This window comes from Excalfactoria chinensis, chromosome 6, assembly GCF_039878825.1.
Source record: "Excalfactoria chinensis isolate bCotChi1 chromosome 6, bCotChi1.hap2, whole genome shotgun sequence".
Classification (NCBI taxonomy): domain Eukaryota; kingdom Metazoa; phylum Chordata; class Aves; order Galliformes; family Phasianidae; genus Excalfactoria; species Excalfactoria chinensis.
In genome coordinates, this window is record NC_092830.1 from 33,487,237 (window position 1) to 33,512,138 (window position 24,902).

The following is a 24,902-nucleotide window of genomic DNA, read 5'->3' on the forward strand; positions in this document are numbered from 1 at the left end:
CACAATGGAAAAACACAGAACAATTTGCACCTTCCACACCGGTGCATCCATTTTTACCTACATGACTCCCTCCCTCTCTACCTTCCTTCTTTCTTCCTTCCTGCTTTCTTTCCTTCATATAGACCAGTTTGATTCTCTGAGACATGAAGTAGTGGAGATCAGTTAATTCCACCTTGCTGCAGAGCAGAAATATTGCTATTTGAGTAAAGAGAAGAGCTGGACTCTGTAAAGTCCAGAGTGATATAAGATATGAATAAAAGTAATAGATTTAAGGGAGATCTGCATCTTTCAAGAGTAGAGTTCATGTCCACTTTTTTAAGTTAAAGAAGTGATAAAAAGTAAACCGAGTATGCAATGCATAAATGAAGGTGAAGAAAGGTCTTTTGTTCTTGTATCGTTTTTTTTCCAATAAGCGGATGTAGCATCAGTTACAGCTCTATCTGAATATTCTCACGTTTTTGCAAGAGAGCCAAAGAATATACAGTTTATAGAAATCTTAGGAACTGCTTCAGGTGAGATGACAGATATGGCAATAATTTCCTACTCCAAGTTCCCTCTCTGCTTGACAGCCAAAACCAAGTCATGCAGCATGTGAACAAAACAATACAAAGCCAAGCAACAGATGATGTATTCGCAGCTGCACTTTGGGTTCAAGAAGACAGCATGTCAAGAAATGCTGCTAGTTAGTGCTAAATAATTCCGAATAATGAAAACGGTTTCACCAACTTATATCAAGCAACATCCAGCCTTGTCACAGTCAGAAGGAACAGGAGGAAAAGGCCCAGGTCATTTATGGTAACATTTATTAAGTTATGGTTGGGAGTAAGCCATTGAACAAGGCCAATTTGTTTAGCAGCAAGATATGGAATTTACTTGTTTTCTTGGAATAATATCCTCCGACAGGAATGTCATGCTTATGCTGATAAACAGCAGATGACACCTTCAGAATGTTTCAGGATTTTCTTCTTTGATTTGAGATCAGTTTTATAGAAAATGGATGTAAGTGTTGCTAAGACACTTAAGCCAGGCTTATGGAATGGGTTAAGGAAGACAATCTCGGCCACAGGACAACCTCCTCTGAGAACTGGGTACAAAAGACCTCCTGTCTCACTGTCATTCTGTGTGCCTGCTGGCATAATTCCTCTCTGCCTGGTATGAAAGACCACCTACCACGTGGCACATGGCCACCGTTTATAGGGGAACTATGATAATATTGATGCATTGTCATTCTGTCACTGGCTTCGCAGTGGGAGTGAAGAACAGTCTTGTTCTCATACAGCCCAATCCAAAATCTACTGGAGGTGATGGCAATAGCTCTGTTGACTCCACCAGATTTTTGGAGCACACTGTAAGGAATAATATAGGATGCTAGTGTAGTGCAAGCTCACAGAACCCTTGACTTGCAGCACAGACAGGCTGAAAGCTTTTCCTAAACCAAATAGCAACATTAATTCAATCTCCATCAGAAAAAAAAATAGGAAAAATTAAATGCTTGCCAGATGGTGAAAATATGTTAAGCTTCAAAGAAGTAGAAATAATTAAATACAACTATGTAAAGTTTTTTTAGGTTTGAATAGGATGCCAGTTTCAATATTATAAAACATACACATATAATCCCATTAAAGCATATTTGAAAAAAAGGAATGCTTTGAATAATGCAAGCTCTTAGGTCACATTTTTTCACCTGCATATTTGTTTTTGTTTTAATCAAGACTGGTATGACCTCAAAAGTTGGTATGATTCTGTGTAGCCTTCCATGTACACTAAAGGTTCTATTTTCTCCTACAGGTTGCATCCACTTGAAACAATCTTTGAAGATAAAGAAATGAGATCTGCAAAATAAATACATGTACTTAGTGTAAGAGCACACTCTATAATCAAAAGGAATATCTGAACTTAAGATTTTGACTTCTTTCACCATAGCTTTGTATCAGATAATGTCACACTGGACTGTTCTTGGTTTCCTTGCCCATCTTTTTCATACATACAATATTTAGAACAGCAACTGCTGAAATCAAGGCAATGAAAAGAGAAAATGTGAGCCTCCACCTCCCTTTGCTGTTTGATTTGCTCCACAAAGAGCACTGATAACCCAGATCAAGGAGCTTTCTGAATGCTTCTGTTATTAATATTCTAAGCAGAATGCTAAATGCTCTCACATACACTAAATACTTTCCCACACATACAGTCATCTACCTGAAAATCTCTGTATTAAAAACTTGTCAGGCACATGAATGCTCATAGAAAAGCCAACCCAGGAGCAAAGAAATGGCTATACGTATTTCCCCACAGTTTATCTTTCCCAGACACAAAGGCCTAATCCCTATTCCCAGACATTCCAGTTCCTGCTCTCAGAGCCAGCATCACTTCAGGTCCTGCAGGTCTGACAGGAGAAAGTAGCTGCAATACTTTGAACTATTTCTGTCAAGGTTCCTTCAAGAGCAAGGCCTTCTTAGACTGCCATTCATTTTTTTCCAGCAGTAAAAATCACAAGTAATTCCTGTTATTTATCTCCATGGAGTGATGCAGGGAGAACTCAAGCTCAACACCATTGCTCTGCTATATCTGATCAAGATAAGACAGTGCTAGCTCTATTCCAAACAACTTACAAGCTACTTTCTCATTTGCACTGGAAGTCTCACTTTGCCATTATGTTATCTCCAGAACAACAAACCTACCATTTTCCAAACTGATAGACTGCAGTCTGCCTCCTCCTTTTCGAACATTTATCCCATAGAAAATAGGAGTGCTCATATGTGTTGCTCTTTGGATTAAAGTGACTACAGAAGTCCCAAATGCTATCTTTTCTTGCTTTAGGAAAGAGAATCTGCACATCTTTCCCACAGCACACAGCAAACAAAGAGCTGCGCTGTTTTTCCCAGCAGCACAAAGAGTCAAGTACCTAAAAAGCTCAGTCAAAATTACAAAAGGAATTTGCAAATGTGTCTCAAATATTAATATTGGGTGGTCTACCTACCACAGGACCTGTGGCGCAAGCTGGTTTGTTTGATTGAGTGCAACCACCAGTCTTGTATACATGCTGTTGTTAGGAAGCTGGGTTTGGTGGTTGATGTTTCTTTCTTTGTTTGTTTGTTTGTATGGGAAAAATGAACATTAACTCAATCTTTATTTCCTTGTAAAAGCAGATTAATTCATTAGAATAAAAATAAAGCTTTGGGAATTTCTTCCAGTAAAGAAGGTAATAATTGATGTTATTGTTCTATTGGAATAAACATCCTCTTTGATGATAATCGACACACACATTTACATGGTAAACTCCAAGTTCAGTAGGAGAAATTATGCAAAGGAACAGGAAAGACAGCGTAAGCCTGTAAGAGCAGGGAATGTTCCTGGGCAACCTGCTTCAGGTGACCCCGCTTTAAGAGAGGGAATAGTCAGCCAAGGTCATGGAACAAGTAAGGAGAAACACCTGAGAGCTTCAGCCGTACAACTCACCCTGATTTTCTCATTATCAAAACAGAAAATCAGTAGAACCCACTTTTCATGAAAGTTTGAGTCTGCTCCATTTCCCATTTAGCTTCACTAGCTGTTTAGAAGAAGAAAAGAACATAATGGGTTTCTGGATTCATACATAAACTATGTAAACTGCTGACCTAACGATGTGAGACAATCCCTCCACACTGGTAAACTAGAAGGGGGAAAAGGCAGTCAAAATTAATGCTAGCAGCCAAAAAAATGGACTGAGATTAGTGACAAAGACTAAATAAAGCTAAGAAGAAGGAAATGTGATGACATTCTGGATTCTGACAGTGTTTTTCCCACAGACTCCACTGTTGGTGGGAAACTCCTGTATTTGCTTATAGATGCATTCTACAGTCATCTAAATAATACCAGCAGTAAACACTGAAATCCATTGTTTCCATCAGCACCAAAACATCTAAGAAAATGCCCCTAAGGTGGGTAGGGTTTTATTTTCCCATTGACAAATACCATGAGTTACATAACTCCACTTAAAAAATGTTGCGAAAAATTGTTCTTAAGTGAATGGTTAATTTAATACAGCTGCGCTGTAAACAGAGCCTTGATAGCATCCCTTGTTTCACACTAAAGGAAGAAACTCTCCATAGCTGGAGCTCCAACAAATAACAAGACCTGTGGTCCTTGTACAGCCGTGTTATGCTGAGGAAATAAGAATCTGTAGGCAGGTATAGATTATATTTTCTCTTATAATGGAAAACAGTCATAAAAATAATCTAGAATCTGCAATGTCTAACTTAAGCTAGGAATTTGGAGACTCAAAATGAGTCTTTCCCAATGTGAAGGAGGAGAGTAAAGATGTATAGAATCATAGAATTGCCCAGGTTGGAAATAGAAACATAGAATCATGGAATTACCCAGGTTGGAAAAGACCTCAAAGATCATCAAGTCCAACCACAGCCTAACCATAGTACCCTAAATCTAACAACCCTCTGCTAAATCGTATCTCTAAAGCATGCTCATGATCATCTTCCATTGATGGTAAGATACACTGGAAATCTTTTCTAAGAAAATATAATCTACAACAACAACAAAGGACCTAAGCAGTTGGCTTTACCCAGTTCCAAGGTGAGATGAGAGGATCAGAATATAAAGCTCTGTGAAAATGTCAGCTCAGTACTCAATGGTTATTGAAAGAAGGGAAAGGACAGAGAACCAAGGAAGAAAAAAGAACATCCTTATGTCGACCTATCAGTCTGTGGTGTGTGCAAATCTCAAGTGCTTTCTACAGTTTTTGTGTCTCCTAAGAAAAGTCCTAAGTCTAGGAAAGAATGTAAAGAAGAAAAATCCTTATAAACATAGCAAGCATAATCATAGCAAAACTGGTTTCTGTGTGGTCAGATCAAGATGGCTCAGCCTGGAAACAAGACAGCCAAATGGCAGCAAGAGAGCACATCAGCAGCTGGCTGAATGTTGAACTGCTGCTTTCTGATCATGAATTTAAGCAAGGAAGTAGCGAGTCAAAGGGAAGTACTCCTCCATGCAGTGTGTAGGTCTGGTGTAGAAGCCCTTGCACCAGGATGACAGAAGTCTTCATGTGTTAAGAAAGGGGCTGCTTCAATTCACAGAGGAAAAAGCAGCGATGGGTTTACAAAACCCGTAAGAGCTATCCCTATTTTCTGAGTACTCCCTAGGCATCAAATGGTTGAAAGAAACTTCTAAGAAGTATGACCGTGGTATGCTCTGCTCGTTAAGCCTTTTCTTTCAGCCAGTCAGAGACAAAGGATTGGGTTAAATGGATGTGTAACCTGGTTCAGCTGTTCCCTTGTTATGTTAGATTCCCTCCAGTCCTGTAACAACAACCTCAATTGCCCGCAGAAAGAAGTAACATTAAAATAATTTGACGTAGTGTATGTAAGTTTTGACTGAAGTTTAGCAGCTGTAAATACGGGGCACCATAAACCATTGCTCTGGGATTTACAGACAGGCATTCTTCACACAACAATGATCACAGAACTATCTGCAAAAACGTGTTGCGAGAAAAGGGCCGTAATGTCCAGACACAGAAACACACTTTGAAAAAGGAGCCACATAGCTCATCAGTTTCAGTCCCCTGATATCCTAAGGACTATGTCATCTAACCCCTTTTACAGACTGCTTAGCTTAATTATGGCTAAATTTATTAGCCTCCATTTTTCCTGGACGGCTGGTCCAGAATTTCACTGCTCTCCTGATTAGAAATCTTTTAATTTCCAAGCAAAATTTCATATGACAAGTTTATACCATTCAGGAGAATTGTTACAGTTGCTCTCCACAGATACATCATAGAGCAAATATCAACAAGGGAAAACAGCCATTGGAGTTAGAAACAATCATAGCAGCAGTTTCATCCAATTTTAGATGCAGATCCCACTGCAACCTTTAATTCTTTGGTAATAAGCTACTACTGAGGGAACTCAATCTGTGCAGATCAGCTCTGGTTTATGTCTACAAATGCATATTAACTTCTTTCCAACTAATGAATCACTGGGCTTGTCATAACTCTAATGAACAGATTTCTTTCCGAGGGTGTTGATCATCTAAAAGTGCTCACTTGTTTTTCCTGCCTTGAATTACGGTAAGTGTAAGCACATCTCTGGAGAGTTTATCTACAGAGACTGAACTGGAGACCTTTGGATCTCAAAAGCACAAGCGTTTCCATTTGCAGTTTAAATAACAGCTGTGTTACCTCAAAGGGAAACCCACTCACACACTGCTGTCTATGTGACCTATTGGAGAGGTTCAGCTGCAAGCTTGTTGGGTAGTGCTGCCCTGGACTTTCCAACAGAGATGTGAAAACAGAATGTAGGCAAGGACTGAGGTCATGGTGTGCAAATGGCAAAGGGAGAGGTGGAGTTGGAAGATGAGAAAGGGCTCACCTTGATCATGGCCACTTGCCCATAGTCAGGCACCTTCCATTTGGTGTTACCAGGCTATTTACTGTGTATTATTTCAATTAAAACCCTAGATTATACAGCATTTTGAGAGCAATGGAGAAAAAATGATTTGTTATAGACTTCTTATCATAGAAAGATTTCTTATCATAAGGTTCAATGGTATTTTCTTTTCAATTTGATTTCTAGTAGTGATTAAAGACAGCCAATTTTGGAGGTAACAAACATTCCAGTACCACTTTGGCACACAATTACTAGTCAAGAGAATAGCAGCCTACAGAAACTAAGAAAATACAGTTGTTATCTGTCTGAGTTGTAACTCAGAGCAATTTATTTTGTTCTCCACCTGTTTCCAAATCTCATTTTCTATTAGTTGTACTTCATTTCTGTCCCAGGGCTCCACTCCTCCTCCAACCCTATGCTTCTTTGCTTTGCTGCCTAGCAGATGATTTCCAGATTTAGTCCTACAGATATCCTACAGATATGGAAGATCCCCTTAAAGACAGGATTTGGGGTTGGGAATGCTTAGAAATAACATCACCTAAGCCATTCTTCTCTTGGTTATCAGTGCATGAAAATGTCACCATGAAGAAAGAGAGGGATCAGGACTGATGATAAAGCCCTTTTGCAGAGGGCATCTTTCCACTTATCACTGTGTAAAGGCAGCACACCACTTTTCAGCCTTACCCAACAGAGGAGGCTACATGCCTCCTTGTTTCCAGATTTGGATATAAAAAGAAATGGTACCTACAGCAATGGTAGCTGCAAGAGGCTTTCCACCTCTTTCTAGAGAGAGATTTTCTAGGCTCAGACTCTGATCCTGAGAGAAGCATACTATAGCAGTGTCTTTCATTAGCTAAACGAAGTAACAATAGGCAAGTGCTACTAATTATGTTTCAACATAAAGCAGTACCCACTTAAGCACAAGCTAAAGGCCACAACTCCATTGTTAACAGGGGTGTTCTCACGGAAAAGCTTTGAACACACTGGGAACATTAAAGAGAAGATGTCTCGCATGTGCAATTACTCAACACATCTTTAAAACTGCAAACACTTGTTCACATGTGGTGAAAATTAGAGCTGTGAGCACTTGGGAAAAAAAAATCCCACCTGGCAGGCACTTTCTTTTTTGCTTTAGACTTTTATAGGAGCTTTCAGAGCTTGTTGGTCCAGTGAGAGCTGAACCACAGTCAATGGAGGAAACTGTGAGAGAGGCAAAAGAAAATGCAGAGAAATGTGCTGGTTTTTGTTCTAAGCTCAACTAGTTTTTTGACTCTCCCAGTCTGGTTCCCCCTTGTAAAATTAAAAATAAATAAATAAGTAATAAAAGGGGAAAAAAAGAGAAAACAAACAAACAAACAAACAAAAAAACTATGCTCCTATTGATCTAAATATTGATAGCTTCTTGGCTTCTTTCTTTACTGTCCTGAAATGGGAATGAGTTGTCAAGATTTTTCATCCTATTCTACAGGTGGGTTTGCTCAGCAGAATTCAGCAAGTCTGAGCTGCTCTGGGAAATTTGGGGCAGAATCCAATAATTCTCTAAGAATTAATCCCTCCTATGTAAATTAAAGAATGAACATTGGTCATGAACTCCAACAGCCACATAATGTGAACTTTGGACACTGTGGTAGGTTACTGGGCAGCACCTACAGCTCACATTCAGGATATTATTTCAGCAGCAAAAATACTTGATAAGTTAATCAATGGAGAAGAGCACAGCTTTGCAGTAGATCCTCCAAGACATCCTTACGTAAACCAAGAACCAGAATGACTGAGCCATCTGCTAGGACACTGTGCCATGTCTAACAGTAACTGGAGTCACTTTTCTGGAGATCATCACTGAATTCACCACTACATGTCTCCTGCTACAACTCAGAGAATATATATGTCATTCTTTTGGTATCACATGTTAATTAATAGTCAGTATTCCTGTTTTCCTAATTCTGTACTCCAAACTGTTTTCTTCACTGAGGTTAACACAGGGACACCAAAAACCACGGAAAAAAAAAGAAGGAATGTTTCACTGTTCCACTTGCCCTTTCCTCCAGTTAATTCTAGAAACTTGGGTTGTAGATTTTCAGTGTTCTAGTTGAATCCTAAAGCACATCGAGGACAAGAAATGACCTCTATTCCAACAGAATTGAGATCTTCAGTTTTATTTCATGGGCTGTTTGAACTGGTAAACATTTTGGGACTAGAGACGAGGTCATTTAAATAGTCATGAGCATGGAGACTCTAATCTTCCTGTAGCAAAATAAATCATCTACATGATGAAATGATACATTTGATCTCTGTTTCTATGCACTGTTCAATATCCATTGCCTTCCACATAATAATTTCTAGCATCAACTACAGGTGTTTTCTGTAGAAAAGCATCAGTCAGGCAGTGAGACACTGAGCTCTCAGTTTTGACAGACACTTCCATGTTTGAGATGCACAAATTACAGAGTGAACTTTTTCCCCATATCTCTTCCATATAAATGGACTGACTAACGTATTAGGGGCATCCAGTTTAGCTGGATTTACTACCACAGATGAAACGACAATTTAAGAAACCTCCTAAGCTTTTAAAATACTTTGCAAGGGAGTAAAAAGCTATATGGAGCTTAGGTCAGATGAAGACAAGCATTTTGAGCCAAAAAGTGTGGAAAGTGTTGACAGTTTAAAGAAAGGAGGAAGCTGGAGAACAAACGAGATTTGACTAATACTTTTTTGGTCCATCCAGAGGCTTGTTATGATTATCCCTTAAATTTACCTTAGGGACTCATTACAGCCTAGATAGCAATATCTGTCTACTGTTGTTCTTCCTTTCTCTCTTCTAACGACAAAATGCTGATAGCCAGACATCATTCCAAACACATTTACTTGTAATATAATAAGGTTGGAACAGCATCTGTGGCAGGATAGATGTAATTTGATGGGTTATGCTAGCCAGGGAAACTGGAAGTATGGCTCCTGTTTAATATTTCCAGTCTGGAGTGGTACGGGTAATAACTGTGGTGATAGGAGAGCTCTAACAGCTACCATGAAACTACACGGCTTCTATGTTGTGACTAATGAGGTGACAAAAACGTTACGCTCTGTATGTTTACATCTCCAGTCTTCCATCATTTAATACACGATCTAGCACACTTACCTCTCTGTAAGAGGTAGATATTGAAGCTTGTTTACAAGGCAATGCTACATGAAGGTTTCTCTCCAATGAAAGGGCGCTTGTAGCAGTGAAATGAGGCTAGCCCACTTCTTGGGAAAAAGCAGTTCCAAACCACAAGCTTTCTTATTCGAGATGTTGGTCTAAGCACTGATTCTTTACCATGGAAATTTCAACAGTGATGACATACAGAAGGAGTCAAGTTACTTCCCCTGAGACTTGTTTGTAATGCCAATTTGCCAAATGATGTGGCAATTACATTGACTTCAGTTGCATACAAAATGTGTTCTTGAATATGGGTATATTGCTAACATCTGTGATTATTAAGAAAAATTTGCATTGCTGAAAACCAAACCCGGGTCACAAACAAACACTTACCGTCCTTAAAAAATAAATAAGAAATTCAGTGTAAATCAGAAATTTAGCAAACAGAAAAGCTCCCTCTCCATTGGTTCATTCCTTAATTTTACAAGTTTTAAATGTAAACAGATCACAAGACTTGATATTATGCAATGCCAGCAAAAATTGCCTAACTGGCCACAATATTTTTTTCCATGTGACATTTATTCTGAAGATTGTGGTCCAGAAACTAATATCAGGCCACAAAGAGGTTTTGGAACTACATCTGTGCAAAAACCTGCACCAAAAAAACTTCTCCTTTCTTTGCAAGAACCTTGGAAAATATAATTTTCCAAATCAGAAACAGGGAAATCTTTATATCATTGCTTACATTTCACTTGTGTTTCCTAGAACACAGAATCATTAAGGTTGGAAAGGCCACTAAGATCACCGAGTTCAACCATCATCCCATGCCTATGACCACTCTGAACTATGTCACACAGTGCTATATCTCCTTTTCTTGAATACCTCCAGGGATGGTGATTCTACCACCTCCCTGTGCAGTCTGTGCCAGTGCCTCACCACTCTTTCTGAGAATAATCCCTTTCAAAATATCCAACCTGACCCTCCCCAGCACAGTTTACCTCCTGTTTGTTCCCCATCTCCCACTCTCTTCCTCTACATCGTCCTCTTTCATGGAGTTTTTTTGTAACAGCTCATAGTAATTCCCGGTAAAGCACAGCACTGATATTCTCTGTAACTGTGACACCCAAGCTGCTGGTTTCCAACTGTTCTGTTCGCTGTTCTTAGCTCAAGCCTAGCACAGCTGACATGAGACTAGTACCGTGATGTCCCTGCAGGGACCAGGATTCAGGCAGATTCTCCTCTCCCCAGGATGGGAGAAAACAATCATAACAGCAAGCAGCACAGGCAGAGGAAGGCTGGGCTCGGCTTGCCACACCATTCTGCATCTCAGAAAGGCACTGTACCTCTTCACATGCACTTAAATTTCTGCTTCTGGATACCACATAATCCCTGGCATTCATAAACTTAAATTAGAGGATTATCCATAATTTCCTGTCAGAGAACAGAGCACTCTGCTTACCTCGTGTTGGTTCAGGACACTTAGGCCAGGAAGTGAGAGCAGTTTTCCTAACATTGACAGTGATCTGCCCAGCAAGGCCAAGGCATATCTAAAATACTTTAGTGTGTAAGCCTATGGAATACCTTTGAAAAATATATAATTGTTTAAAAATGAACAGATTGTAAAGAGGTTAAAAAATATATATTTTTGAATATATTTGAATTTCTTCTCTCCACCACTTGTTCGAACACACTGGAACAGTTCAGTGTGTGAGGACCTCTGCCAGCATCCCACCTGAACACCAGCTCATGTCTCCAGGCTGGCGCCTTTCGTTCATGCAGTTCATCTCAGGCCAGCAAAAGGACCTTCTGCCTCCCTAAAGCACAGCCCTGGGGAGGTACATCCTCCAGGCTGAAATGCACACGGTACAGTGAAGCACTCACACATGTTATGGTGACTGAGCAGGATGGAGTCTGGAGCAGAGAATGAGGGGAAGCATTAGGAAAAAGACCCACTGTGCAAATGGTGTTCCTGAAGTCAAAGAGGAATGAATCACTCCCAAACAGTAGAACTCTAAAGGCTGGATGGAACAGTTTCTGAATACTAGTCAGCCCAAAAACAACACACCGCTGGAATAATGAGGATATAGAAGAAACCAACAAAAGCCAGGAAATTCAAAGCTGAGGCTAAAATTCCACTCGTAATTTTAGGGCTGTTTTCTTTTTTAGAGAATACTGTTCAACTTGGTTTGGGGCCGTTTAAGGTTGTTTCCTTAAGGTTTTACAAAACTCACACAACTTGAAACTTTTTGCTCTTTCTTTTCATTATTACTAACCTGCAAATAATAATAATAATAATAAAGGAATCAACTGTTAGGTTTTTATTGAATTTTAGCTGTGTTGCTTTGTATAACTCCAATTTTCAACCCCAGACACTGTCTGCCTTATGCTGGCTTGCTCAACCCAGATGCGAGGCCCCCATCCCTGGAGTTTGTAATGGAAGTGACAAAAGGCAGATGACACAAGCTGGATGGGGAGAACCAGACCTGGTGGTGCTGCAGCAGGAGAGGCACAGCAGCAGCACAGCACAGGATGGAAATGCCAGAACTGATTGTCAGGAGGGGCAGGAAGAAACGCAGGTTAAAGCAGCAGGCACATAACCTTTCTTTGAAGAAAGATAAGGTCTTACTTGCTAATACAGTTGCAAGTTTTAATAGAAATAGGTACTCCCTACAACACCATGAACTTCAGAGGGGTACTTAGACATTGGCTGTCTCCTGTGCTAAGGGCGGCAGGGGGGAACAGTTGGACCATTCTCCATTTCTCTTCCTGCTGGAGTAAAGGAATTCTGCATGTGTTTACTTTATAGTCTCCAGGCTGATTTGTATTTATATAAGGGCAGACACAGGCTTGTTTACTCATGCTGAGCAGCACATCACTTTGCAAACAACCCCAGTGACTTCAACAGGGCTGCTGGGGAGCAGCAGGAATTCCACCAGCAGTGTCTGGCTCCAGAGGGTTATCTTAGGGATCTCACCAGAAAAGGCAGTTTCTCCTTCTTCTTCCTCCTCCCCAAATATACCCACCTCCTAATGCAGTCTCAGCAGTTACCAATGTCTTGCTGGAGCAACAGGATGCACATCACCCACCCTGGCTGCACCTGGCCACCTTTTTCCTTCTATAGGAGAACTCCACTCTGTGCTTACAGTGCCCATCCCAAAGGGACAACCTGGGTCAGTTTGTGCTCACATTTACTCTTTTTCCCCCCTCTTTTAATTTTTATGCGCTTTCCTCCCCGGCTGTTTGCTTTCTCGAACCACAGAGGGCACTGTTGGGGAGCTGTCAGCCCCAAACCCAAGGGAAAGACGGGAAAAGGAGGAAGGTTTGTCAGCTAGCTCTGTGTTTTTGCAGGAGGACAACTAACAACACCGGGAAAGCCAAGACGAAAGCCATTAACACAGGCTAACACACCAGATGTAGCCATCTCAAAAGCTGACACTTTTATTTTTGTTTCCAAAGGAAAAGCTGTTGAAGCATGAATTTTGTAACAAAAACAAATCTTGCGTTGCTGCTGCCGACCTGACATTGGTATTGAGCTGACATGGCAATGACCTGAAAAGAATATACATTCTCTGACATTTTAGAAAAGCAACGAGCTGATTTGCAATTAGGTTTCATTTTTAATTATAGAAAGGTTTCAGAGTAAAAGAACATATGATGTGTCCTGAGGCTACCTGTGTATTTTACTATCGAGTTACCTCTCATTTAGCTACTGAAATGCAACAGGAGAGCTTTTGCATATGACAACACGACATGCCTCTCTTAGCCTACCACTCATTCAGGTGTGTTTATGATGAGTAAACTTGACCAGATGTTAGGCCTCCTTTGTATTTTAAAGTGTTTTATGGCTCACGTTAGTTAGAAAAGGGCAGTTCATTTATATTCCCTTGTATGTTTTTTTTCAGGTTCAAGCTACTGGAACATGGGACTGTGTGAAAATATTTTAAAGGAAGAACTGAACAATTACAAATACAACAATGTATGGCACTGAACTGAATAAGGACCTATAATTTACAGGATGAATTCTATCCGTATTGAGTGTTATGAGGCTAAAGTTCCAACAGTTTCTCATAGAATAGAATCATAGAATCATTAAGGTTGGAAAAGACCACTAAGATCACCTAGTCCAACCATCCACCTACCCCCAACATTGCCCACTGAACTGTGTTCCTTACTACCAAAATTCCACATTTCTTGAACACCTCCAGGGACAGTGACCCCACCACTTCTCTGGGCAGACTGTTCCAGTGCCTCACCACTTTTCTGGAGAAGAGGTTTAGAGGTTTTTCCTAATATCCAACTTGTCTTTCCACCCTCCCCCCCAGTCCAACTTGTGCCACATCATGTCCTCTGGCCACATCACTGACCCCACCTCACCACAACCTCCTTTCAGGTACTTGTAGTGGGCAATAAAGTCTCCCCCAAGCCTTCTCTTCTCCTGACTAAACAATCCCAGTTCCAGCAGCCACTCTTCATAAGATCTGTGCTTCAGACCCTTCACAGCTTCATCACCCTTCTCTGGACATGCTCTAGGGCCTTGATGTCTTTCTTGTAGTGAGTGGCCCAAAATTGAACACAGTTCTCAAGATACGGCCTCACCAGAGCTGAGTACAGGGAATAACCACCTCCCTGCTCCTGCTGGCTGCACTATTTCTGATACAAGCCAGGATGCCATTGGCCTTCCTGGGAACAGTTCTGGCTCATGTTCAGTCAAGTGTTAACCAACAAATATGTAAGAGCAAGCTTATCCCACTCCTTTGCTCACAAGGGAGATTAGAATTATATTTAAAAGCATATTCTCTTCCTTGTAGAAACAGTCCTGATGATGCACATAAGTCAGAAATTAGCCATAGACTTTTCATACACGCTAACACACTGATACTGATCTATTTGAAGGCTCTTCTCCCTAAATGTCATTGTTAGAGGATATTGGAATATAAATTCAAATAAAATTTTCAGACTAATTCAGACACTCAGATCCTCAAAGAATGGTTGGCAGCACTGAAATCTTAGCCTTACCCTGGGTTTCAATGCTTCATCAGGCTGGGTGTCAGCCCTCTGGTAGTGTTGGGGCAGCGGAACTCAAAACACACTTAGCTGAAACAGCATGGTGGGAATACAAAGCCTTTGCCTCAGCTCAACCTTCCTATGAGGATCTTGCAGGGCCAGGAGTAGATTTAAACTGTGTGGAGAGGGATGTTTCTTCAAGGAGTCCCTTCATCCATCTCTCCTGGCACTCATGTCTGCAGTAAGACCATGCAGAGCTAAGGCAGCCCAAAGGCTTTGGAAAGGCAACACCAGCACTTAAAGATGTTGTGCTGAAGCCTTGCATCTCACCTCCTTGAGACCTTAAAGCCACCACCTTGTAATGCCTGTGCTGCAAGCTGCCCAAAAGCTGTGCCAATGCTCACAGTTTCACCTCTCTCCGTGGTATTACCAAGGGATCAGCATCACGCTGACCACAGCTATGCGCTGTTTGCTCAGCTCAGAGCATGGGCAAAATGAGTTCATGTCTGCCCACAACATGTCATGTCAGCATCTTCTCAAGTCTGCTGTTCAATCAAATGAAATGTCTTGCTTCCAGTAAGGTCACCACAAGGCTATGGGACACAGCCACCCCTCCTAGGCATGGCCGTGGCCTTTGCTCCAGGCAGCTTCACAAGTATCTGCACCACAAAGTGATTCCCATCACAAAGAGCAAGGTACTTTTATGTATAATCTTTCAAACATATTCTCCAGGACAACATGTAGGACCCACAGCAGTTCAGACCCTGTTGTACCTTAATGCTTGAGAAAATCCAACTGACCAGAGTGATTATTTCTCAACTGCTGCTATTGGAATGTCTTTAGTACTTTGGCTGGAAAAGCATTTTTTTCAGCCTCTAAAGAATTTACATTTCAGATACTTCATCACTGCAGAAAAGGTTGAGGTACAAAAGACTCCTGTTGAAGTCAGAAGTAAAAGCAATCTTTTTCCAGCTTTACATGTACAAACTAAAATAGTAAAAAAAAAAGTGTTATTAAATGAATGTAACTGGTAGGATGCAAACCTTTCCTTCAGCTCACATTAGAATAGTTTATCTTGCTGATATTTTTTTAGCCACTGGCCTCTTGGAAACATGAATTGGGATTCCTCTTAGCACAACCGAGACCAGAACAGACCCAGAAAAACAGATATTCACTACAGTATGTTGAAAAGAACTTAATCTAGGACCTAAACATGGGGATCAATCAATGAATAAAGAGCTATGTCATATAAATAAAACATAATAGATTATAATTAATTTACACAGATTAAATAACTATTGACAGAGGAATTAAATGGAAGGAATACAAATCTGTATCTTAGGCTATAATAGCAGGTGTTCCATCTATTAGGGGAAAATCTTATTTAACTTACGTAAGTTGCAGAAACTTAATTATTAGAAAGAATGTCTGTATCTATAATAAATGATGATCTTGTCGATGTAAGACTTGTGTGTTCTATTATTCTACTTGCATGATCCTGTAAGCACAAAATCAGCTAAAATTCCATTGTCCGTCTCTTTGATTTTATTTAACACCTTAAAAGTAAAAGGTCACAGGACTGACGTACCCAGAAAGAACAGAATTATTGGGTTAATTCTAGCATATCTTTCTCATCCTTCCTAAAAATCACCAGTAATGCAATACAGAGAGCTAAACATTCAGAGAAGACATCAAGCTGCCACAAGCTCTATTTGTGAGGACAAGCGACATTTGGGGATGTTTTATCCAGCCAATAACTAAACCATTTGTGATGCAGCAATACAAATATTGCAAGAATGACTTCCACCCTGACATTAGTACACAGGATGACACAGAAAGAGATGAAAGATGACTTTTAACGTGGAGCATTGCTATAGTAAGCCATTCTGCAGAAACATTTTGACAGTTTAATCACGGACTCTTTTTCCTTTAATCCTAAAAAATATTGGCTCCCATATTGGGATGTTATTGCTTTCTCTTTGTCTACAGCAAAACTCTTATGCAAATTATAGGGTCTTAAAAAACTTGCTGCAACCAAGGACGTTACCTGGCAAAAAGGGAAATTAGCATCTTTGGTTGTTCTTATATAGGCCTCAAGGACTTTTGAACTTGAGTGAAAAGTGAGAACAAAGAATTAAGAAATGATGAGCTGAACCCTGAAAAAACCTCAGGTTGTTTTTGTGTGAGAGAATAAAATGCAGTGATCTCATAATCCCATTGTGTTCTGTTGGCTTTTTTTTTCCCAGATGGTCCCAGATTTGATGCAGAGAAAACCCTTCCAGAAGTATCTACCAGTACAAAGTGTAAGCAAAAGTCCTTTTCCATCTCAGGAGCTCTGAGGCAGGTTGTATATATAGATATTTCTAATGCTTCAGAAAAGTGGTAGTAAAGATCAAGGAGTTAAAGAAAAATAGTGCACAATCTCGTTTGATAGGGACCATCTGAGGAAGCATTTAGAATATATTACACCATGTCTTACTACAGCAAGGGCAATGTACCTGGTGCCACCATGGTGGTGAGAAATATAGTAGAGTTCTTTAGGGCATTAGAAGAGAGAAATAGCTCTCTATTCCAGAATGCCTCCTTTGAATCCCAAACTTGTAACGTTAAAAAATGAATATCTGCATAGGCGTGTTGCAGCACTCTACTTACTTGTACCTTCTCTTTGTTCAGAGAGAGGGTGAATCTCTTCAAAGAAAACAGAAAGATAATAAACACCATCAAACTAAAATTAACTGGTCTTACAGCTTTAATTTTCTACAGTTTGCATGAGGTTTTGAGACCCATGACTGCTATTAAATATAATAAAAGTGTCCTGAGAGACGGTCTTCCCACCAATCTGCACAATAGAGTTATAGCACTAAGAATACATTATTATATTCCTCTTAATATTATCATGTTATTAAATTAAAGAATATACTTTGAAAGGATGCCAGGAAATTGCATTAAACCCCTCAAATGAATTAAATGTGTCAGACAGAGATGCCGTTCTTAAGTAGCTCTGCATTGCCTCAAGATGAAAGCAGTGAAACCTTGGACCCTTTTGAGACTGCTTGCCTCCAGACTGAATGCTAAGGATTATGGGGGGAAAAAAAGTGCTCTGCTTATTCCCACTGGTCTACAAGTTGTTGGAAAAGGAGAATAACTTGTGATGTGGTTCAGCACCACTGCTTCTGGGATGACTGCAGGTCGTTTGTAGGTCATGGACTAGCTGAGGTAGTTTCATGCTCATTAGAAGGCTAACCCAGAGATATTGCTGTTATAGGAATAGAGCGAAACTTGTTGGCGGAATTTATTAGAGGCAATACCAAGGGAAGCTACTGGATTCATCAAGTTCAGATGTTAGTAAGATTAATATGCCTAACTAGAAATATAAAACCTAGGCACGACTTAGTGAATATCCACGTAAGGTAAAAGAAAAGTGATCACAGTGTGGGTGTGAATGAATCAGAATCTGCACTTTCCATCTACTTATTACTGGTCAGCAAGATTTGGGAAGCTGTTCTGCTCAATGGCAGATAAAGGTTGAAAGCATGAGATATTTCACACAACCATCTCTCACAGTGGCTGCTATTACTGTGCTTCATGCACAGCACAGCCTGTACATTATGATGTGTTCTAAGTATTTCTGTTAACCTTGCCTATGTGCACAGTCATGTTCCCTGCATGGAAACTTGTGCTTCATTGGTTCAGACAAGGAAGTAAATCATGTTGTCATGGCTTCCTTTGGAACCCAACATGAGACCCACAGCAAACTAAATTCATCTATGCATTCCTTGATCAATTCGATTAGCAAATTAGATGACCAAGCAGGTTCTTAGGTTGAAATATGCAGGTCAACATGAAGTAGGACTGACATGTCCACAATGTTCAGTATTTAAACACCACTAATACTGAAGCCAACCCATTTTGTAGTGCTCTTTCCAAGTCTCATCAGACAAACACATAACAAAGTCATTTCTTATTCTTCTGCAGTGCAACGCAGCTATTGTGATGTCTGTCATAAATGTAAAGTAACAACATACATAATTCACTCATATCAGATATTCCTAACTTGAACAGGGCTGATATTATGAGAGCAAGAGTGATAATAACTTGTGATGTAAACTGATAGGAACATTAACATGTGTGAAAGAAAAAAAATAAATCCTTAACACTAACACATTTATGAATGGATGAAACTGGGGAAAGAAAAATAGAAAGTTGAACTGCTTCTCCTTTTGCCTGCAATGTTGGTAACACAGAGCTCCTGGGGGAGCTGCCTGGGGACACATCTCACGGGGAGCATGAGGAATGCCACAGCCATAAGACAGTAATGAATGTTTCCATGTCTCAGCTCAGCTACTTGCCCAGTAGTCTCTCCTGGGAAATGTTTACAGAAGGGGAAAATAAATTGATTGTGTACAGATAGGGGAAATAAATTGATTATTTACAGATTACACGTCTATGATTTGATCAAACCACAAATTGTTTTGCTCCTTGCAGTCTGGTGCAGTGATTTTCCCCTGTTAGGCTGCATGCTGTGGGTTGGTAGCAGAGCAGGCAATAGCAGTGTGATTCCTATTACATACATTTTCCAGACATTGAACAGTGCTAGGTTCTGAATATTTGCTCATACTTTCTAGGAAAACTAAGGACAGCATGGGAGGTTGTAAGCAGCTAAAGCTGGCTTCTGTGTTCTACACTGACAGAACTAGAAGCTCCTTCCTTGAAGCCTGCAAGAATGAAAGGCACAGCTGACATGGCTTTGTGGAAGTTACCTTTGTGCTTGTTCTACAGTGTAATTTCTGAAGTTACATTGCACAAAGATCAACTTTTATGAGCATCTATGAGACTGAGTACATCTACTGCACTAGTCAGGAGAAGACTTTAAATAGATCAAGCTGACTTTGGAGTGATGGATTTTGCCATCAGCTTCAACCACCGTCAGTGTGCCGTCCATTTGGAATGTAAATAAAATTCATATCCTCAAGAGCCTCAATTTTACAGCGGATTTTTCATTTGCGTGATCATTTTTAAGTGCTCATTAATGAAACACATCCTTGTTTAAGGCTAATAAAGGGGTTAATAGCTGGGATGATGAGAATTCTGGAAGACAAAAATTCGAGAGAGAGAGAGAGAAAGGAGAATAGGGAGCCTGACAAGTTAATGATGCATTAAAGTAAATCCTGGGTCAGTTTAGATCCTCATTACTGCATAATAAACTTAATTGATAGCTATAAAAAACAAAAAAAAAAACCTAAGGGGAAGCTATAGAACTTTTGGTTAAATTCGCTAGGTGGATATTCAGGATATTTTCTACAGTTTTGCAGTTGTATGTTGCTCATAAATTTAAAAATTTCCAGTTCTTAAAAGAATTTGGGTGTCCAACTGAAATCAAAGTGCCGATTTCAGACCAGTGCCTGGCTGTGTCACATATACAACCATCTATTCGTGTTCCACAACCCCAGAAAAGAGTGGGAGGAGCTGGAAATCAGAAGTCCTGCTGTGCCATTAATTGTATTTAAATCAATAAGGTAATAAGATCTGATACACAAAATACAATTACATACCGGAAAAATAAATGGTGTTGACTGGGACAGAGAGAAGAGTATGGTATGTCTCTAGCTGAGGTTTTGGCCAAGGGTTGTCTAAGTGCTGTGTGACTGCATGTGCAGTCTTGGCTGGGACTTGGACTTGGTCTTCCCATGGAGAACTCCATCAGAGAACATGTTTGTTTCCAAGTGCACGGATTGCTGAGTAACCACCAAAGAGTCTTTCTGGGAATGAAAGCAGCACAGTTGAGCTCTGCCCCATGTGCAATATGGGAGTGCTGCACCAATCCCAATGCCTCTGCTTAATGATGAACTGGGCTTGTACTGAGCTGTGTGAATACAGTGAGTGAGTTCATGCATGTCTAGCCTGGCAGGAACAGAGATACAAGGGCAGAGGAATCTCTCATCATTTCATCTATTTTCAGACATTCAATCTGATCCAAAGCTGCAGGACTCAGATAGGTCCTAAGCTGTCACCAGCACTGTGAGTGCACTGCTGACACTACGATGTTTTTCAAAAATGTATTCCTCAACACTGCTAGTTAAAGAACAGAAATCCAGATTTTTTACAGCTGCAGATTGTCCTCATGGGTGTTTAGTCAACATTATTAAAGCCATGCTTCGTTAAATTCCTTTTCTTTCCATGACCACACTAAATTATTTACATATTGACAAAGCGAGATGCTTTCCTTTTGTTGCAGATACAAACCTCAACCAGCAACAGACTGTGCAATTAGAAACCAGCTCACCAACATGACCTCAAGTACACGAGGCTCATACTTGCTCAGCACAGTGGTTCTGTTGCACAGACAACCAGGAGGACGGAGAGACAAGGGAGGGAGCAGTACTGAGGACCTGTTTTCATATGTATGCTTTTCTTTTAAAATGGAAAGCTTTGCATGAATTCTAGGACTAGGTAAAAAAAGCTCACTTTGGAAGAAAGGTGTGCTATGTTATATGGATAACAAAGTGGGCTCTGAATAACAAGGATGGGAGGTGATGTTAAGGATGTTTTTTTCCAGGAAGTCTGATGTTTCTATGGGAGGGAACTGTGGTACAAAAACAGTCTGTGGAAGGGTAGGATTGCAAGCAACTTCAGCAAGGAAGAGCAAGGCAAAAGTTTATACCATAGCAAAACAGAGAAAAGAGCTTTGGTCAAAAAAAGAGGAAAATCAGTGGTCAGATCCTACACCCACATAATTGCTTAGGAAATGATCGAGGCTCTTGTGAAGGTGGGGGCTAGAACTGGCCCACAGCTTCATTCATCTGCTCCATGTCCTCATGATTATTTTTTCCTCTTTGTACACGTGTGTATTACTGCTAGGTCCGCCAAAAGCAGCTGAAAGGCTCATTCAGCCCTCAGCAAGGAAACCTTGGCTTAGGGCCACATGGCTGGCTCTGCAGGAAAGGAAAAGCATAAGCACTCCTTGAAGGCTGCAGCAGGCCTGTACATCACTCAAACGAAAGCTTCAGATACAAGTCCCAAAATGCATGGCCTGAACCCAGGTTGGGAACACCCACTCCAAACTAGTTTTAATGTACCCAACTAGAAGGGAAGATTAATAAGATTCTGATTTCGCAGCTTGTGAAGAAGCCATTCGAGACACAGAGTCAATTATGATTGAAGATGTGATGTGGTATTGGAACAACAGCTCTCCCTCTGACCCTCTGTGCTCACCTCACCCCATGCAATACATTCTCCTGGAGACAGTGGATTGAAGTAGGACATGGGGGAAGTTTAGTTCTACCTCCTACCATGCTGGCACACACCTTCCAACCAGCAGAAGGGATCAGAAACCAGACGGAATGTGACGGAATTTTCTCTGGGAGGATGTTTTTGGGGATTTGCTCAGCCCTGTGTCTAACAGCACATCCTCCAATGGTTATACTGAAGTACAGTCCCAAGGAAAACTAAGCATACAATTCTTCAGTTTTTAAATAAATTGCTCAGATTGATAGAATCTATTCTGAAGCAAAAGTGATTCATACTTCAAATCCAAAATGATACTAAACAGCATTGTTTAGTAATTTACATATATAATTGCAGTGCTTAAAGTATTGAGGGCAACTTTGTTTTGTAAGTTGTATAGGAGACACAACGCAGCACTTCAATGTATTCTTATCCCATTTCTGCTCATAAAGCCATGGCAAAAGCTACTATTAGCACAAGCATAAAAACAACAGATCATTTTTATGGAGAGAGATTTTGAAATATGCATCTCAGAACTATATATATACACACATCAGGGGCTGCTTTCCTGCTCAAATCCCAGCTGATCCAAGCACACGATCACACAACGCAGCCTTTGTTACCTTTTCAGCAGGAGCCATTTACATCTCGAGACACCTCACCAGGCTGCCTTCTCTTCATGACCTTTTTTCTGCAGTTTCTTCTATGACATAATTGGCAGCTCGTGTACCGTGTCCCTGTCTATACGCACATAGACTGCGTGTTAATTTGCAGTTGCTACGTTCCTTTGGTATGGATTGATCTGCCGCCCTTACAGTCCCTCTGCAATAAGGATTTTGAGTTCAACTAAGCAGCAAAATTCAGAATAAAGCTGGAAGTAACAGAGAGATTTGATACTTGTTTCAGCGGTGGCAGAATTGAGCCACTCGCTTCCTTTCTTGTGTAGGTCAGATCAGCTCTGAGTTAATCTTTTTTTTTTTCCTATTCAATAATTTGTCTTTGGAACAGACTGTGCTAAAATAAACCCCAAAACTACAAGGATTACTTTAATGTCTTAATTCCAAAGCTGAAATCTGGGAGAAAGAAAATGGGCCAATGAGCAAACAACTTTTTCCTGTTTTGTTTTGGTTTTTGGTTTGTGTTTCTTTTTATTATTGTACATAAAACATACATAAAACCTAACTGGGATTAGTTAAATATAACCTACTGCAGTTCCAACAGACTGAATCATCCTGTTGATTTTTAACAATGAGCATTTTGCATGGTTTCTTCCCTCAGAACAGCAGCGCTGGTATTCAAAACTGAAGGTGCAGGAAGCACTAATTACCACAAGACTCCCAGCAAACTGCTTTACAGTAATAACTCTACGTTCAAACATTCACTATTGAAAAAATCCAATTACAAGAAAGGTACATTTGAAAAGAGGTGCAAGCGCCTAAAAAAAAAGGAGAGGTTTAATTAGCTTCCATTAATTTCTCCTGAATGTGACTAGCATACAATCATTTTAACCTTTTACACTCTTGCCAACAAGGAAAGCTTTTAGTAGAAGCCAGGCCCCTCCTTGAACCAGATTATCTCTACAAAGGATGCTAAGAGGGAGGGGAGTCACACAGCTCCCTCCTCCTGCTCCATCCTTGTTCCTGGGCATGGCTCAGCTACTTTGCTCTGCTCCCTTGACCATGAAGCCCAAATGCATGGGGAGAACTGCTCTTGGTTTCTGTGCAACACCCAGTGCTCCTGGTTTCTCCCTTTACCAGTCCTGCTTTGAGAACTCCCAGCACAGCTGGCACCAGGGAATGCCTTCCTTGCTCTTCCTCAGCTGCTACAAAGCGTAAGTGGTTCACACAGAACTAAAGGGAAAGTTTTACAGTGTTAATTTATTTGTTGTTGCGACCAAAGTGGGCTAGAGTCTTCTAACTCCTTTACTGCCCTCATGATGACATTAAAGATGATGAAACATTCACATACTAGAACAAGAAGGGCTATAAAAGAACTTACACAAACATTAATATCTCTGTAACTAGAATTTACAGATAGGAATCACACACTTGGAGAAAGTTCATAAAATGGTCATGTATGAAAAAAACTATTTTTTTCCCTTGGAAATGTAGTGTACACTGAGAGTAACCAAGAGATGTGTTACTGCGATACTTTGTGTGCTAGTGAAGAACTGGCAATGACTTCCGAGTGTAAGATCACTGTTTGCTATGCAGTCAAGCAAACTCAGACTTCCCCTGAACAGAAACATGTTTTAAACAGGGAGATGGTACATCTATCAGAATGCAAGCCAAGGTGAAGACTGAAATAAGATAAAATACTTGATTTTATCTGCTGCTTGCAGGTGATAACCAAGATTTTACAACAGTTGCCCTTGCTGTGTAATAAAGTCCACGCCTCATTGCTTTCCTTCTGCACTATAATATACTAAGCACAAGGGAAATGTGAGCAGGACTGCAGACAGCCCTGTACATCAGGGAAATCGTCTGTTACATGGATCAGAGCATTTACATGTGGAAATGGGAAGCTGCTTACTAGTTTCTCTACCCAAAGTCTGTTACTGTGAAAACACGATGTAAAAAAGAGTGCTGACAATGCTCTGAGACGTGCTTTGCAATGACTTTAAGTTTGCTATTTGAATAGCAGATCCAAAAAGTGTTCCCAAAAGAGCTGCCTGATCTTGTTGGGAGATCAGATCATGGCTCCTGTCACCCCAAACTCAGCAACTCTGGTGTTGTGTAGCTGTAGTACTGATTGGCTTTTATTCAAAAAGGGAGCTTCTGGCATCAGAGGCTCAACGACCACCAGTAATCCCACTGACCATATGCTGCTGCCTCTCTGTGCCCATGGAAAGGCTCCATTTGCCTTAGCCCTTTAGCCCTGTACTGACTTGTAGGTCATGTGTACTGCAGCACTAACCATCTCCAAAGGGGTACAGAAGGATGCAGAATGTTCTTCCTTGAAGTACTCAGCCTGTCATAGATCTGGAGCAGGCAACTCCAGCTTGGATCACAAGATCCACTCTTTATATCCTTTGACTTCAGTGGAATAAGAATGGTCACTGTATAAGAAGTGTTAAATGTGCTCTTCTTTCCAACTACACTCACATGAAAGATGAAAAGGACGACTGCCAGCAATTAGATGATTGCCCATCTTATGAGCCTACA